The 16363-nt window shown below is 45.8% G+C and overlaps 1 long non-coding RNA gene across 3 annotated transcripts in view; it reads right to left on the bottom strand.

The window, feature by feature from the left end:
- Window positions 1-16363, bottom strand: part of LOC128790287 (uncharacterized) — a 98314-nt gene that overhangs the window by 59617 nt on the left and 22334 nt on the right. For 2 of the 3 annotated variants that reach the window (XR_008431684.1, XR_008431683.1), the window contains exons 5-6: window positions 9972-10082; window positions 409-526 (exon numbers count right to left, since the gene is read on the bottom strand). This is a non-coding gene — a long non-coding RNA (uncharacterized LOC128790287). The remainder of the gene's footprint in view (window positions 1-408; window positions 527-9971; window positions 10083-16363) is intronic. The other variant, XR_008431685.1, reaches the window with a different exon arrangement.

Below are 16363 nucleotides of genomic sequence, written 5' to 3'. Positions count from 1 at the left end.
ATCAAGTTGTAGGTTCTAAGGCCAGGAGAAGCACGTTGCCCATTTCTGCTGATCCCTTGCAAGGGTGTGAATTACAGATTGCCACCCAGGAATACCAGTAACTTTTTCCCAGCAACTCAAAGTACAAAAGCACTTCAGCAGATGTTTAAAATCAAGCTGTACCTTGGATCTTGTAATAGGCTGCACTTGGTCTCATTGAGCTGGATGATCAGGGGCAGGTCTTCTCTTAAAAACCTCTTGATTTTAACCATTTGCTTGATAATCATCGAGATGAAGATCCAGGCACAATGCTGACACCCAACACAGGGCTATCAGCTGGAAAGGAATGACTGTGTCCTAGTGAAGAGGTGACAGGCTCTTCCTGAGACTTTCAAGGGTATTTTTCCTGGAAATAATTTTCATACATACCTTTACTCCAGTTAGTGAAAGATGAACATGCTTCACTCAATATTTCAAACCATTTGAACAGCTTATGTTTGAGAGTTCAGCATAAACCTTCTTGGGCCCCAAGTTTGCTAATTATAGGCTAGAAAAAACAGTAGAGAAAAACAACAAGGAAAGGTTAGCACAAGAAAAGAGCAGAGAGAAAAATCCATTTGAAAATATATATTCAGTCTATACAGTATTATATCCACAGAGAACATTATATCCCAAGAGCTAGAAGTCCCATAAATGCCAAAATCCAGGTTATTCACATAGCAGTAACTGGTTTCCCTGAACGTGGTTGTGACACAGCCAGTGTTTTCTACAGGACACCCTCAATCATTCTTCCCTGGTGCCCATCCAAGTCCAAATTTTTCTACCTGTCTCCCACAGCCTTTGTTTTGCCCCATCCTGTGCAGCTACCTCCACAACTTAGTTTCTCATCCTCTAGGACTTGGTCTTTCTTGAATTTTGAACCTCTGCTTAACATCCTGAAATTCCTTGCCCCATCAACAGCCTCAGTTGCCTTCCCTTCTCACATGTGCAATTCCCATCTCACTTTCCATTTGTACAGTCTTTCCCAGTCTCCTCTTCTCTTCTCATTTTCAGTAGTATTTCAAGTCCCGGGCCTCCTGCTGGTCCTCACTTCCCCCTTTGTCTTCCCATGCCACACTTGTTGTGTCCAGCTGCTCCCTTTGCTGCCTTCTCCTCCACATTCAGCTCCCAGCAGTCCTTCTGCATTTGAAGTTTGACTGCACACCTCCTCCCTGCCTCCTGGGCACCACCAGAACTGAAGCCACCAAGACTGCAGGAAAGACAGACAGCTTTTTCACCACCTCCCTAAAATCATGGTGCCATGAGAGTCATTAGGAAGGTTCAGGGATGAAATGCACACTCTTGCTTTTGGGGTAAGTGCCACAGTGATGCACCATTCAAGTGGACTCATCAAAGCATTTACCAGACTCTCACCACCATGAGCAGACCGAGATATATTTTTGGTTTTCTCTTCTCCAAAACATGTAACACAGATGAAAACAATCAGCTTTTCATAGGAAAAACAGCAGGCTCTTCCTTAGTCTCAGAGGGTTGAACTCATCTATCTAAAAATGATGAGTCTGTTTCAAACAATTTTTCTAAACTACCTCTGTTATGAACCCCCAGGATGCAATTCATTTCACTACTATTAGGTACCTATTTTCAGATTAGCTCATTGAACACCCTCATGTTTCTCCACAGAGGATGGAGAAAGCTTAATTCAGACAAATTACATGGAACAAATGCCTAATAAGCAGCCAGCACTAAAAAAGAGGTGAGCTCTACCTCCTGGTGATTCCTCAACAACATCTCAGACTCATTCAGAAAGAAGAAATCAGCTGCCTCAGTGAAGTAACAAAAGAAAAAAATAATCTTGCATTTTGTCTTTCTTTAAACACAAAAGGAAAAATAATGGAATTTTCTCCTCATCTTGTTCCTGGAAATGAGTGAACTATTTCAGATTACACCATCCCAAGAAAAAATCTATCCTGAGTCAAATGTATGGCCCTGTAAATGACAGTGAGAACTGTTTGAGATGGGTAAAATGATAAGTAAATTGGTACAGGGTCTTATGATAAATGTTGAATAACTTCCTGAGATATTAGTCCCATTTGCTCCTCAGGTAGGATACAAGGAGACAACTCTCCCTTGCTTTGATTTACAATTCTTCTTCAATGTCACCTCCATTTCCCTTCAGAGAGAAGATGGTGTGAAGATGGTTGTATCTTCCTTTAAATGTCCCTTTTGAGAGGGAGATGAGGAAGAGAAAGGGGAGGCAGAGTTGCTAAAAAACTTGGAATTCAGTTACAGGAAAAAATGTGCCTGAAAAGCGATTTTCCAAAGCCAAGAGCTTCAGAGTATTCAACAGTTCTTCCAGAGCTATAGGATATACAGATACATATCACTCACAGTAACATTCTACAGGCTCCAGACTCCACCAAATTATCAGGCAGTCTTTCCAACAATTAATGAGGGGGTTGTCAAATATTTAAAACAGAGCACAGTGACTCCTTCCAAGACAGCCTGCAGAGGTGCACAGTACATCTGCATATTTCAGCACAGGGTAAAGAGTGAATTTTGTTTCTTGTATGAAACTAAAAGATTACTATCTTTTTTAGGACCAAGGAAACAACATTCCTCTTTACTCCCTTCTGAGCTAGGTCAGTATAGTGAGTAACAAAATGCAACACTGCAGGCCCACCCCTGCCTTCAGCTTCACCAGGAGAGGAGTTCTAGCCTTAACCTCAGCTTTTTTGTTGGCAATGGCTTTGCCAGATACTTGGCCTTCCTTGGCAGCACTGTGGCCCACTGGCAAAACAGGAGAAGCCAGGAGAAGCTATGGGAAACCTACACCTAGAATCAATTCAAAAGAGACAAAGAGCAAGAAAGAACCCTCTTTGCTGCCTTTCTGTGCATTGAGATGGCATCAGGCATAATCCCAGGAAAATACCTAGCCACTGTGGTGACTCCTATCCATGTCTTCACTGGGTATCCATTCCTGGTTACCAGTAGGAAATGGAAAGTCCATAACATGCTGATTCTGGATGTTATCAGACAGCTTTACACATGCCTTGCTAAGGCAGGACAGCCCTGACCTTCAACAGCAGCTGCCTACAAGCTGCTCTGGCAGCCAACACTCAGCTACCAGTCTTCTAGCTCTTCTTAGACCCATTATTGGTCTCCTTCAGTAGGAAGGCCTCTTCTATAAGAAGGGACATCCAACAACATTACAGGGGAAGGTGGAGAGCCCGGGAAATCCTTAGATGCTAGCTCATGGCAGGTTTGAAACACTTCTGCTTCACAATAACAGAGCAAGACAACAGGTGTGTGGGTAAAAGTCCAGAGAGCTGTGTTGGGAGAAAGCAGTAGATGCCAGGGAGACAGGAACACCTGCCAACGTGACAATCTTGCAACTAGTGAAAAAAGCTTTGGATGTAACCTTTGCCAAGAAATCCCTTTTGGAGGAATAGACCTGTTCTTTTAGCAGCCTTCCCCTAGCAACCTTGGCTCTACACTCTGTAGCTGTTCGAAAGCATTTGTCTTGGAATATGTGGCCTTTGACAATCAAATTACCAGACACTTCAGGTTTTATTGCAAGCCCTCCTGTCTTGGAAAGAGCTAATGAAGATCCCACTGTGCTCCTGGGCCTGTGAGCTCCAATACCTCATGCTTGTGGCTTGGTGGAATGTAGGTCTGCTTATAGCAGCCCCGTTTTGCAGCCTCACCCCACCCTCCCTGTAATCCCATAGCCTTGGGAGGAACCCTCTTTCTGACTCACAGCAGACACTTCTTTTTCTCTTCTCTCTCCTTTTCCCCTGCATAGTTTGCTGACTAACATTCAGAAAAGGGCTTTTACCTCCCAGAGGACAGGCAGGGCATTTCCCAAGGGCTGCCAGCTGAAAGTATGGGATAGCTTCCATTCCTGTCTCAACAACTGGTGACAAGGTATGGGTGTGTGGGGATAGGGTGGAAATCACTGGAATGCCACAGCTGTTCTTCAGACAGTGCAGCAAGCTCTTACAGGCTGTGCCTGGGAGGCACACGCAGGCACACATGCTGAGATCTAGGACCTGACCAACACCTCACAGGGCCACCGAGAGGTTCTCCCCAGATCATAACTTTCATGGTACCCTCAAGGGCAACACTGTCCATCCTCTTCCCAGCTCTGCTGGCCAATTTTCTCCCTGGCTTTGGGAGAGACACAAAAAGGCTAGATCACCGCTTGCCTTGCTCAAAGGCACTGGTCCCTCACCTAAAGGTAAGCCCAGATAATCCTTCACCATGCTCTTAGAGTTGTCTGGAAGCAAAAGAGCCACATGCTATGTCTATGTCCTGCTTTTTGACATCTTGCCAGATCTGCTCTTGTTCTTATGTCCTTCTACATTTCCCTGAAAGGAATTGTCATTATGCAAGACAAGGGGGCTGTAGGAAAAGCCAGCACACTCATTTTAAAAGGCAAGAGCAAAATCTTTAAGGTTTTGGGTTTTTTGGTAATTACTCCAAACTCCCCTTTGTATGAACTCGGGGTCAGAGCCTCCCTACTTCACATTGCTGAAGTCAGGGACCTTCTTCATCCTCCAGAAACTGTGCAGATTGCTCCCCACACCAGTTGGGAAACTTGCCCAGTTGAGTGGATAAAAACTCCGCAAGGGTAGACCTGTCACAAAGCAGGGGATCTCACGGAGTTTTATAGCCAAGCTCCACCATGACTGTCACAGGGGAGGTCACTGTCCTGAAGGTCACCCCTTGATTCTGTTCTATCCAGAGCATGCGATGAGCTGGAGGCAGAAGGAGGTCTCTACCCATTCCTGCAGGGGCTTAATCCCAATCCCTGCACTACCTTACTAGAGGAGCACAGGCTGCAAACGAGAGGCTGTCAGGAGAGGACTCCCCAGCCACACAGTGTGGGCATCTGTACCGCAGGGAGGCTGTTCCTCCTCAACAACAACCACCAAAAAAAAAAAAAAGGTCATTTTTCTTCTCCCCCCACTCCTCCCTCCTTCCAGAAAGTCTTGGTTTCATCCCACTGTGGAACAAAAACAAATGCTCTAAACCACAACATTTTTCACAAACCGGAATTTCTTGCAGTCTGGCCAGCCTTGGTGGATCAATACCAGGCATTTCTTTCCTCCTCTGCTCTGGCCTTTCCCTTCCAGCCTCCTCCCCCCCACCCCACTCACCAAGGGAATAAAGGAGCCAGAGGTGTCAAATGGAGGAATCAGGAACACTCCAGCTTGGTTTTAAAAGGGACAGAAAAAACACTGGCGTCAGCCAGAGTACCAGGGCAGGCGCTGAGACCTTGTTTTGGATTTTGCGGAGACTATCCCTGGGGAGAGCTGTCTTTTTTTCTTTTTTTTTTTTTTTTTAATGCATGGTTTTGTTTGTAAGTTAAAAGTCTTGGGATTTGCAGTCTTTGAAGCATGGTCAGCCTGCCAGATGGAATTAGTCACTGCCTTTCTGTTGGAAATCCCAGGCAGATGAAGCAGGACGGAAGGACAGCGTTATTCTCATTGATCAGGAAACCCCCTGCGTTGACACCCACAAATTCAGTCAGAGAGCTCCACAGGACCCAAAAAGCAGGCAAGACTGAAGGCAGGAAGGCAAGCAGAGGCCCAAAACTTTCATGTGCATAGATCAGTGTGGCACCACTGAAGGCAGTGGCCCCCAAGCAGATTTACACTGCTCAAGATCCAGCCCAGATGTTTCTGCTGGTCCTTGCCTGAAGCTATAAGATGTCAGCAGAGTTTCCTTTACTTAAAAGTGGTGCTGAATTTGGCTGTCATGGCCTCTGACTCACACCATCTTTCCATTTCTTCCCACCATGGCCTGTTTCAAATCTTCCTATTTGTGCACTCTTCACAGTGAGCACTCTCACTCCCAGGTGAGCAGTCTCCTTCTGCCATATTCCACAGTGCGCTTTTGCCTTCCTTCACACACACCCTCAATCTCACATCTGACCCAAGAACCCAAGTGTCATATTTGGCATTTTACCAATCTCTTTTCTCCTCTCCTATTTGTCTCTTTCCCGAGCCCACCATTTGAATGGGGCTCAACTATTCAACCACCAAGTCTCTTTCCTGAGCTCCCCGTGCCTCTGCTAAAAGCTTTGAGTCATTCCTCAGGCATACTGCTGACAAAATTACATTTGAAGAACATGCACTTATTTCCATGCCATCTAAAACACCATCCAAGAGGAGAGTTAGTACCGCTTGTTCCAAACATGAAATGTATGGATGACAGCCCATCACAAAAATATCAATGAATGTGGGAAGAGTTCATGAGTGCTAGACTGGAACTGACAGTATCCTTGCAAGAGAGACCAGAGCTAATCACTCACCAGCTGGGACCTCAGCTTCATTTCTCACAAGGTCTGGAAGGGGCAGAGAGGCTTGCCGTGGTGTTGGTGCACAGCAGTGTTGGCAAAGCAACCATGCAGACAAATACATAAAGACTGCACATTTCACCTTTGAACTCTCCAAATCTCCCAGCAACACAATGGTTACACCATCAGGATGGTCCAAGAAGCACATCACCTAAGTGACCACAGTGCTCAAATACTTGAGGAATGGATGGATCTCTATGACTGAGGGATGGATTTCAGTGATGGGTCTCTGAGCAAGGTCTTTTTTAACAAGAAAGGGGCAGTATCTCAAGAGCAACAGTCATGAGGCAACTAGCATATGCAACTTATTACTGGTTTTATAATAAGCAAATGAACAACCAAAATCAAGGCCAGTTTTTGAAACCCTTTTCAAAAGCCTTGCAACTTCTCTACTATCACACAAGCAGCAGCCAGTCTGTGGGATAAATGCTGGCTACCTGCAATGATGAACATCTTCCTTCCAGCTCCTATCATCCTCTGTACCAGGTCCTCTGAAACCCACGGTACATCTACAGAGTAACACTGCCTTGTGGCGATTAAATGCAGCTCCAGTCACCTGAACATCCACATTCCAAAGTCACCTGCACAACAGGAAGGTAAAAAACAATGCCAAAGAGCTGGAGCCAACTCACAGCCATTGCCAGCACTGTTCATGGTACTGGTGAACACCACCAAAAAAACAGGACCAGTCACAGCAAACAAAACTTATTTCCAGCACTCAGAATACATGGCAACTTGACAGCTCAATCCACCTTTTTCCATCATGTCTATCCATGAGCCCAAGCTGCTGCTTCTTCAATTCCTTGCTCCACATGGTGCCTTCTCTGGGCCCCTGCTGTGCCACTGCTGGAGCCTGATTTGTTCTGCATCTTTAAATTCTGATTCAGAGCACAGACAACTGTCTTAGAAAACCTCAATCTCCAAAAACACCAAAGCAGATCTCCAAAGGAAGCAACAGTGTGCAGCTGTCACCTGGGCTATTTGTTACTACAAGAGTAAGCACTGAAGCTTGCTCAGCTGAGCGAGAAATGCATGCTTGGGGTGGGTAGAGCAGAAGTTGGACTCCTACCTTTTGGTTGCATTCTGGCTGCTCAGAAAGACATGCCACTGCAGAGCACAGCATTTGGCTTTCACCCACCTCACACCTTCCATCTAACCCTGCAGCCTCCCAAACAGCCTGGTCCCACCCATACAAGGATTCACAGATGCACAGAAGGAGTAAGGCTGGAGGGACCACAGGGGATCATGTGGTCCTACCTCCCTGCTCAAGCAGGGTCAGCCCAGAGCACATTCCACAGGATTGTGTCCAGATGGTTCTTGAGTATCTCCAGGGAGGAGGACTCCTCAACCTTTTTGGGAAATCTGTTCCAGTGCTCAGTCACTTGCACAGTAAAGAAGTTCTTCCTCATATTCAGGTGGATCTTCCAGTGCATCAGTTTCTGCCCATTGCTTGGCACCACTGAGAAGAGCCTGGTTCCATTCTCTTAACACCCGCTCTTCAGATATTTACAGACATTGATGAAGTCCCCACTCAGTCATCTCTTCTCAAGAGTGATCTGGCCCAGCTCTCTCAGACTTCCCTCACAGGAGAGATGCTCCAGACCCTTAACCATCTTTACAGTCCTCCATTGGACCCACTCCAGGAGCTCCATCTCTCTCTTGTACTGGGGAGCCCAGAGCTCAGTACCCCAGGTGAGCCTTCACCAGGGCTCAGCACAGGGACAGGATCACCTTCCTGACCTGCTGTCAATGCTTTTCCTAATGCTCCCCAGGATACCATTGGCCTTCTTGGCCACAAGGACACACTGATGGCTCATGGACAGCTTGTTGTCCAAGCAGGACTCCCAAGAGTCCTTTCTCCACTGCAGTAGAGAAAGCCACACCTAGGCAGGGCCTGCCCTTGCCAACCTGCAGAGGGGCCCACATGGGCTTTGTTTCATTGCTGCAAACAGAAGGGGACACAAAACAGGAGTGGTGTAATTTACTGGAGGTCTGGCCCCATTATCTATGCTTTGTGCATATTTAAGGGATGCTATGAAACAGTCAACATGGCCCACAGCTGGGCAGAACATGAGTAGTTTAGAGGAAGAGGTAACAAAAGAAGCTAAGAGATGTCTGAAACCAGGAAAACAGGCTTGTTTATGAAGCCAAAAAAGAGAGTGCAGCATATTCCAAGACCAAAGGAATTTTTCTCGCAACATTACTTTGCCTTGGCTACCTGGCCACTCTCACATAAACAATGGAGACACACCAAGAAAGTAAGGAGACTTCACAGAGGTTATAAAAATATCACTTGTGTAATTAGACTGAATCAAAACTCATGACTTTCTGGTTGGAAGGAATGCGTGTGTTTCCCCTCTTGTTTCTTTTTCTCCTCTTTTCGTTTTTTTTTCCTCATAAAAATCTAGATAAACAAAAGCCCTAGGATATTGGATGGTTCCTTGCATATTGTTTTAAAAGCAGAAACAACAACAACAGCAACCACCGTGGCAAGGAGGAGAGTCTGCGATTGACGCTGTGCAGCCCCTGTTTTTCTCTGCGTGCAGGAACTCTTCTCACCCTTGCTCTGTCCCGCACAATGCCCATCCATGTGTCCTGTCCCAGGACAGGATGAGGCACCTTCCCGTCGTTATGTGCCTTCCCACTCTTCCCTCAGCCACAGCAGCACTCTGTCAAGGGTCACTTATATAACCAAGTGTGGTAAATTGGATTTACATTCCTCCCTCTCTCCTTGGCTTCACGGGCAGTTCACTGACTGCCTCCTTACAGACAGATAACTGTAAACAGAAGAGGGGAAAAACACCCCTCTAGACACCCTTGCCTGCCATGACTAGTTCATTAATTCTGCAAGGCAGGGACTTCCCACTGCCATGCACAAGGAGCCCACAAGGCTGCGAGACACCACCTGGAAGATCACCCCCACACATTCTCATTCACTATAGCCACCAATATTCACCCACTTTCTAAAATGCTTTGGATAAAAAGCATGAGTGTTGCCAACTTTCAGCTTCAAAAATGTTGTGTGTGGCCCTAGAACAGAATGATATAGGCTTCAAAATAATAAGACTTAACCAACCTGTTGAGGAAGATGAAATAGCAAAGCCCTATAAATATGATGGCCTGGCAAAAGAATCAGAGAATACAGATATTGAGATGAAAACAAGGTTTGAAATACCAAACCTTAATCACTGAGCATCTCGAAAACAATAATACAGCCAAGCTGGAAGCAATCCCCCTTTCTGATGATCTAAAAGGTCAAATGGAATGTTCTGTATCACCCCCTAATGTATGGTTCATCCCATACCTGTAACCCTCCCCTGAAGTATCAGGTATCTGTAGCCCCATTGGCCCAAGTCCTGTCCCAGCCCACCTTGAAGCCCCCTGATAAGGTGTGGCCGAGGGACCGAACGCTCTCTTGGACCTTCCTGCTGGGACGCTCACCTGGCACCCTCTCTCTCTCTCTCTCTCTCTCCCCCCGCTCTCCCTGGGCCTGCCACGAGTTGCGGCTAGCAACTCTAAGCAGGGCCCTTCATCCTTTACAATAAACCATATGTTCTAAAGACCAGGCTTCAGAGATCCTTCACCACCACCCATCCAAACCGTCCTGGAGCCCAGCAGTCCCCGCACCAACCCAAAAGTATTTGGAGTATTTTTCATCTGTTTTCTTATTTGGACCCTCGAGGCTTCATATTTTCAAGTGAAGTTGTTTTCTTCCAGGATCAAGAGAGCTGGAAATGCTAGTCTGAAAAAATAAAAATAAATAGAAAGCTGAGAATCTCATTCAGCCTCTTGATTCCAAGAGCTCAAATAAAGACCACAAGTCTCAAATAAAATCCACAAACACCATAAGCTTCACAATGATATTCAACAAGGAATGCCAATGTTTAGAAGCATGAAATGATAATTCCCACCTCACTGGATCTGGTTCTATTTTCTTTTTCTCACCTCAAATTCAATGACTGATTTTCTGTTCCTGTAGGGACTCTATTTCCAGACAAACAAATCAATTTCTTCCCATACATCAGAGGGTGTAATACTATCTATCTGCTAATTGCTTTTGAAATTCTTTAGTCCTTGATGCTTCATGAAAACAAACAATACAACAGAAGAAAAAACCCAAGTAATGGTCTTAATGAGAAGCTGCATCAAGAGTTCTACATTTATCCTTTCTGTTAGTTTACTACTGTTCAATCAGCTCTTGTGTGCCCCTAGGCTGTTCTCTCCTGAGCCAACAGAAGATGGATATTAGGCCAGGGGACAGGAGGGCAAACTCCTAGGAAACAGAGACCCTGAGCGGGAGAAACATCAAGCTCTTCTGAGCCTCCCAACCTTCAGGGGGTCAGAACAAGACCAAGACAGCGGTTTTAGCAGGAAGCTTCATGGCTCCCAGCACTGCCCAAAAGATTTATTTTTTCTTTTCTCTTTTTTTTTTTTTTTTTTTGCCACTATCATAGATAAGGAGGAAAAGAAAACACAAAACAATTTAGAGCAACAAACTTCCTTTTTTTATCTCCTGTCATCAGAGTAGCCAAAGTTGCCTCTTAGAAAAGGGTTTAGAAAAATGGTGATCCCTGCCTCCTTTTTACATTTGCTGTAAACACACTCTAAAATCATGCTGTATTCCTTTGGGGCACATTTGGCAGTATACAGATAAAGGACCTCCACTGAGAGGGACATAGAGGCACACACTGCAGTTGGGTGACTGTATGTAGACATATCATCACTGCCTTCTAGAGGCAAACCAAGAAGAGATAGCAGTGTGACACACTGTCGCCAACTATGCAAATTCAAGCAGCTTCAACTGCTCTCAAAAGGTGTTGATCCAGAGAAAACATGAAATAGAAGTCAATGGATCTGAGTGGAAAATATAGCAGTCAAATAGGCTGCTCCAATAACACCACCTCTACCCACAGGTATGTTTGAAGGGGATGGGGAGTGAAGGGGAAAAGAGAGAAGGTTCTGTACTGAAGATCTGAGAAGTTTGGGCTTGTTGGGGGATGAGGTTTTTTCCTGCAGAAATCCCTACCACTACTAGGGAGCTGTGTGAGTCCCAGAATGCAGGAGGCTGAGATGGAAATATCCTTCATGAACTGCTACAAGCAGCCAGAGGGTCTTTCATAAATCACTGCAAGCTCAAATTGGGGTCATTAACATATAACAAGCTCATGCCCCAATAATTACTGAATGCTCATGGCAGAGCTGTGATGAGTAAAGCCATGCAGCATCACACTCCACTACTGGTTATCTATGCCCACCAATCCCCAGCATCCTGCCAAGGGGTAACCCTCTGGATAAAAGTCATGTGCAAAAACTTACTCCACAAACAAATCTTAGGGCTAAAAACTTAGTTTACAGGCTCTCTTACTCCAGGGAGCAAGAAAATCAGTTTTGTAACCAGCAGAAGTCACCCTCTTTCTAATATCTTCACACACATGCACAGAGATATCCACACCAAGCCAGACACCCCCCATCACACGCCATGTGTTTGCATTAAGACATCCAGAAAACAACTCTGCAACAACCTCCGGGACCCATCAGCCAGCAGAGATGGCCGAGACACTTTGCAAGAAGAAAAGCTCTGCTTGTGCAGCAAGGAAGCACAGCTGCTGTGGCAATGGCATTTTAGCAGGTCAGATCCGAGTCTGGAAAGCAACATTTCATCTTGACTCATCCCTGCCTGGAGGGTTAGCAGTTCACAAGAGGCCTGGTAGCACGAGGCTGCAATAGTTGTGCAGCACATCTGCTCCATTATCTCAATGCATGGACAGCTCCCACTAGTATGATCCACCCCTTATTTTTACATCCACCAAAATACATTGAATTCCTTCCTTCCCCTTCAGAAATCCAGTGCTAGCCTAGCTCACTACCTTCTCGTTGGACAGCTCAGTCACTCCAAATTCATCCCGCCAATGCTGGTGAGAGATGAAACCAGATCCTGGAGCTCCACAGCCGAAAGCTGGTCCCCCTCCAGGTCCCTAAGAAATCCTTTGTGGTCACAGGGACGTCACTGCTGAGGTGGGACCTACCTCAGACTGAGGAGGCTGCCTCTGGTTGTTATTAGCTGTACCAAGGATTCGAAGGACACGGAGGCATCAAGCCAGCTTCTACTCCAAAATGCAGAGATCCTACATTTGCAGAACATGCATCTGGCCTTCATTAATGCTTAAATGGTCCAACGTGGAATCTGAATGGGGGGCAGGGAGGGAGCTCACACTCCATACTGAACAAGGGACATTCAAGCAACAGGATGTTTGGCTTTGAAGATGTTTCTGATCAGGCAGTGTCTTATCCAACAAGCTTGTGCTGCAGCATCAGCAGGACTGTGCATAGCCCTGGGTGCTTGTGTGGGACAGATAGCCTTCAGCAAGGGCTTGGCCTCAAAGTTTATCAAGGTGGTCATCACACACCTTAGGATGGTAGCCAGGGGGGCAAGGCCAAGCAAGGAGATTGGAAATTCAGCCATGAAAAGGTGATGAGATGGTATTTTACCCTGACAAAAGGAGAAACTGGACTCAAACATATTGCCAAACCTTGAAGGGCAGATGTCAGAGCAGGGGGCAGGCTGGAGAAATGAGGTGTCAACATTCATGCTTTCCCCTCCATATGGCTGGAGGCCCGACCATCTTTTCCCTAAGGACCTGAGAATAAACAGATAATTAAACAAACCTACTACAAAGATCTATGTTTCCTCCAAGAGGGAAGAGCACCCCTTGTGTGGAAGACACAGGGGTGGCAGATTGAAGGAGAGTTTCAGTCTGGCTCACAAAGTCCATCTGTGAGCATGGCTATGAGTGTACATGGAAGAGTGATTCAGCACGTATGAATATCTAGATAGGTGGGTTGCTGAGCACGCAGCTGAGCATGCTTGTGTGGGCAGCACAGCACATGGCAGAATATCAGGACACAAGCAGCCTGTGGATAAACAAGTGTGTCAGAAGTGAAAGGACACAGCAAAGCAGGGGACATTTTTGAAGGAAGAAGTCAAGAACTGTGCCAACTTCTGTCTTCCATTAAATCTGGAACATTCCCTCACTTCACTGTGGCACAGCAGCCTACAGGGAGAAGCAGGCAATAGCCTGTATCTCGTTGGTGGCATCAGATGGTGAGAGTTTCGCTGATTTGGTGCTCAGAAATGAGGCAGACCTTGGGTTGACCTGACCTCTAAATGAGCAGAATGGGAACTGCGGGAAATTACAGTGTAAACAGGAAGGTACAAGATAAATAAGAGATGGGGAGCAAAGACATCCATTTAAAGTGGCAGCTGCTTTTTAGCTTCATTTCACCTCTTCTCCTCAGCTAGAAATCAAGGCTCTCCCCCTTTTCTGCTCACCTGTCAGAACAGCATACACTTACTACTTACAGCTCTTTCCTAGCTGATGCAAAGCTTGCTTCACACCCCATGCTTCACAACACCATGGCTGAGGTTGTCCAGGAAACTGGGGAAAAAATGTCTACATGTTGTGTCCAATAACTTGAAGAAGAAGAACTGGATGCAAGGTTTCCAGCTAGCTCCAGTCTTGGGAGAGCCAGAGCTGTTATATGCAACACAACAACGTTCAGTGGTCTCCCCTCCCACCTCCTCCAGTCAAGGTTGTGGTAGATGCTGGAAAATCATGTGATATAAGATGAGGCCTCCTCCTAAGCATTTAGGGCAGTCAGAGGGAACAAAATACATCAGAGAGGAGTGATCAACTCCAAGTGATGTAGTGTAATGGAACAGAGGGAAGAAGTGGGAATAAGTTCTCTTCTAGCTCCATCCAAGGTTAGGTGTCTCTAGGAACTGAACCTTGCTCAGCATCTGTCCAACCTCAACTTCTGCAAGCTGCAATCTGTGCCTTTTAAGGTGGTCTCAGAAGAGAGATCAGCCTTTAGTTTCTGCAGCCTGATGCAGCTCCAATTTTAAGCCGCTTTTAATGTAGCAAATCTACATTTAGATATTAGACATCCAGAGTTCTGTGTTCCCACTTCCAGGTCACAAACTCACTTTTCCCATTCTGATGGCCTAACAACCTGTAAAAAAGGATTGGGGAACCTTCTGGTCAGCCTAAGCATTTTTGTTTTCTCTTCAGAACTGGATGTTCCTTGTCTAGAATGAGATTTTTGCCCTGCAATTTCTGATCACTATTGCTGGCAACCGCCTTTCTGTTTGCTCAGCTCTCCCCTTATCCCTTCTATTAGGGAAGCGGCAGAAGGCTGTGCCCTACATTTCCAGGGCAAAATACAGAACTGTCACAGGACACTGTAGAAGGGATCAACCTCATTTATCTGGAAAGGAAAAAAAAATATAAGCCAAACCCAACCAACTCAGCCCTGTTACAGAAACCCAGTTAAGTACACAAGCTAAACAAAACACAATTAGGTTTCCTTTGGCCAGCCTGGAACATATGGTATTCATCAGCCAGTCGTGTTCCTCTCTCAGTTCTGGCAGGAGATAGCTAACTTGTTCCAAGCACTGAGAAAGCTCCTGGAAAGTCAGCATGCTGAGCAAACTTTTGGAGGGGGGCTAGCTGGGGATATAATAGCTCACACAGACACAGATTTGACAGTGTTTCTTCCACATTGTTTAGTGCAGCTCTAGGTTACAGTGCCTCTGGCTTTAGTACATTCCTGATTCACATTGTTCCCAGTGGCATTGCATCTCTACACCCTCATTTGCTAAGCACACACACACAATTTTGGGGTTGAAGGCTCCTATCAAGTAGGAGAACAAAGGTGCAGAAGGAAGAGAGGTTCCTGTAGATTTGGGCTCGTAAAGATATCCTTAAAGGACAAATTGCTTCCATAAACAGCACAGCAAGACCTTTTTTACAGTACCTTTCCAATGCAGGCCAAAAATGGCCACTGCCATCCCAGAATGGATTGATGAGCAGTTCCTCAGCAAGAAAACGACAATAAATACTGTGGTGTCACAGAGATTGGTGGCTGCAGAAAGGAATAGCCTCTGAATTTGGTCATCAACCAGAGAACTGCTTGAGGAGTCTGGCTCTGTGCTAGGCATAGTCTGCTCTGCTTCAGTTCACAAAGCAGTTAGCAAAGAGCTGATTCACAGAGAAATGAGCCCATGTTCTAATACAAGGAACTGGAAAGTGTGCTGCAGTACAGTAATATCTTCAAAACAACTACCACAGCAAAATCAGTTATGTTTATGGGAAAAGGAAGCTGATAGAGGACCATTGATTTATTCTAGTTTTGGACTGGAAGTGAGCATAGTGCTTCCCACTGCACAGTCTAGGCCAGCATGAGAGTTTCAGCTGCTTTTTGTATCCTCATAGTTTAGCCTCATCATTGCCAGAGCTGGTCTGATACCTCTTGCATAGGTTTGCTTGGTCTGCTGGAGGTCTTTTGTCAGCAAGGAAGCCAATTTATTCCCTCCAGTGCAGTTACAAGCCAGCACTGCCTCCAAGTTTCTGCACTACTTTTTATCTTCCCATACACACTTGATTGTATATCTGTTTCTCCCCTGTCCCTGTGGATGGACAGCCTGGTTAGCTCAGGCTAGTTTACTTCAGGCAGTGAAAAAGTGGGAAATATGGTTGTAAAGTAGAGCAAGAGGATTTCTTCTGATCATTTGTGTGCTCTTTGGCCCACCTGTTTGCTGCCAGAGTCTGGCTTCCTCCCTCATTTACCTGCTAGGCACAGCCGTTCTTGTTCCTTCATTGCAGAAGACCAAGGTACTTCAGCTGCCTAATACACAGCTTTTCAGTGACATTCTTGCCACATCAGTAGCACTTCAGAATTGCATGAGGGTTTTTTACATGCTCATTGTAACCCTATACTCTTTGTAGCAGGAGGTATTCCCTCACTTCCATTTCCACCTTTTGCCATCTAAGATCTGGCTTAGGCAATAAGCTTCTGTATGTCCTCACTGCATTCACCATTGACCCACTTGTCAAGTTTACTGGAAATGAATGGGAAAGGATATTCCACCCTTTTGGGTTGCTCTTACAAACCAGCCACACTTGCCAAGTTCACCACTTATGTGCTGGGGCACATCAAGGACTGAAGTGCTTGCAGAAAACTTTT

The sequence above is a fragment of the Vidua chalybeata genome, chromosome 6 (genome assembly GCF_026979565.1).
Source record: "Vidua chalybeata isolate OUT-0048 chromosome 6, bVidCha1 merged haplotype, whole genome shotgun sequence".
Classification (NCBI taxonomy): Eukaryota; Metazoa; Chordata; class Aves; order Passeriformes; family Viduidae; genus Vidua; species Vidua chalybeata.
Note: the sequence above shows the minus strand (reverse complement) of the source record. Positions and strands in the feature narration are given on the sequence as shown.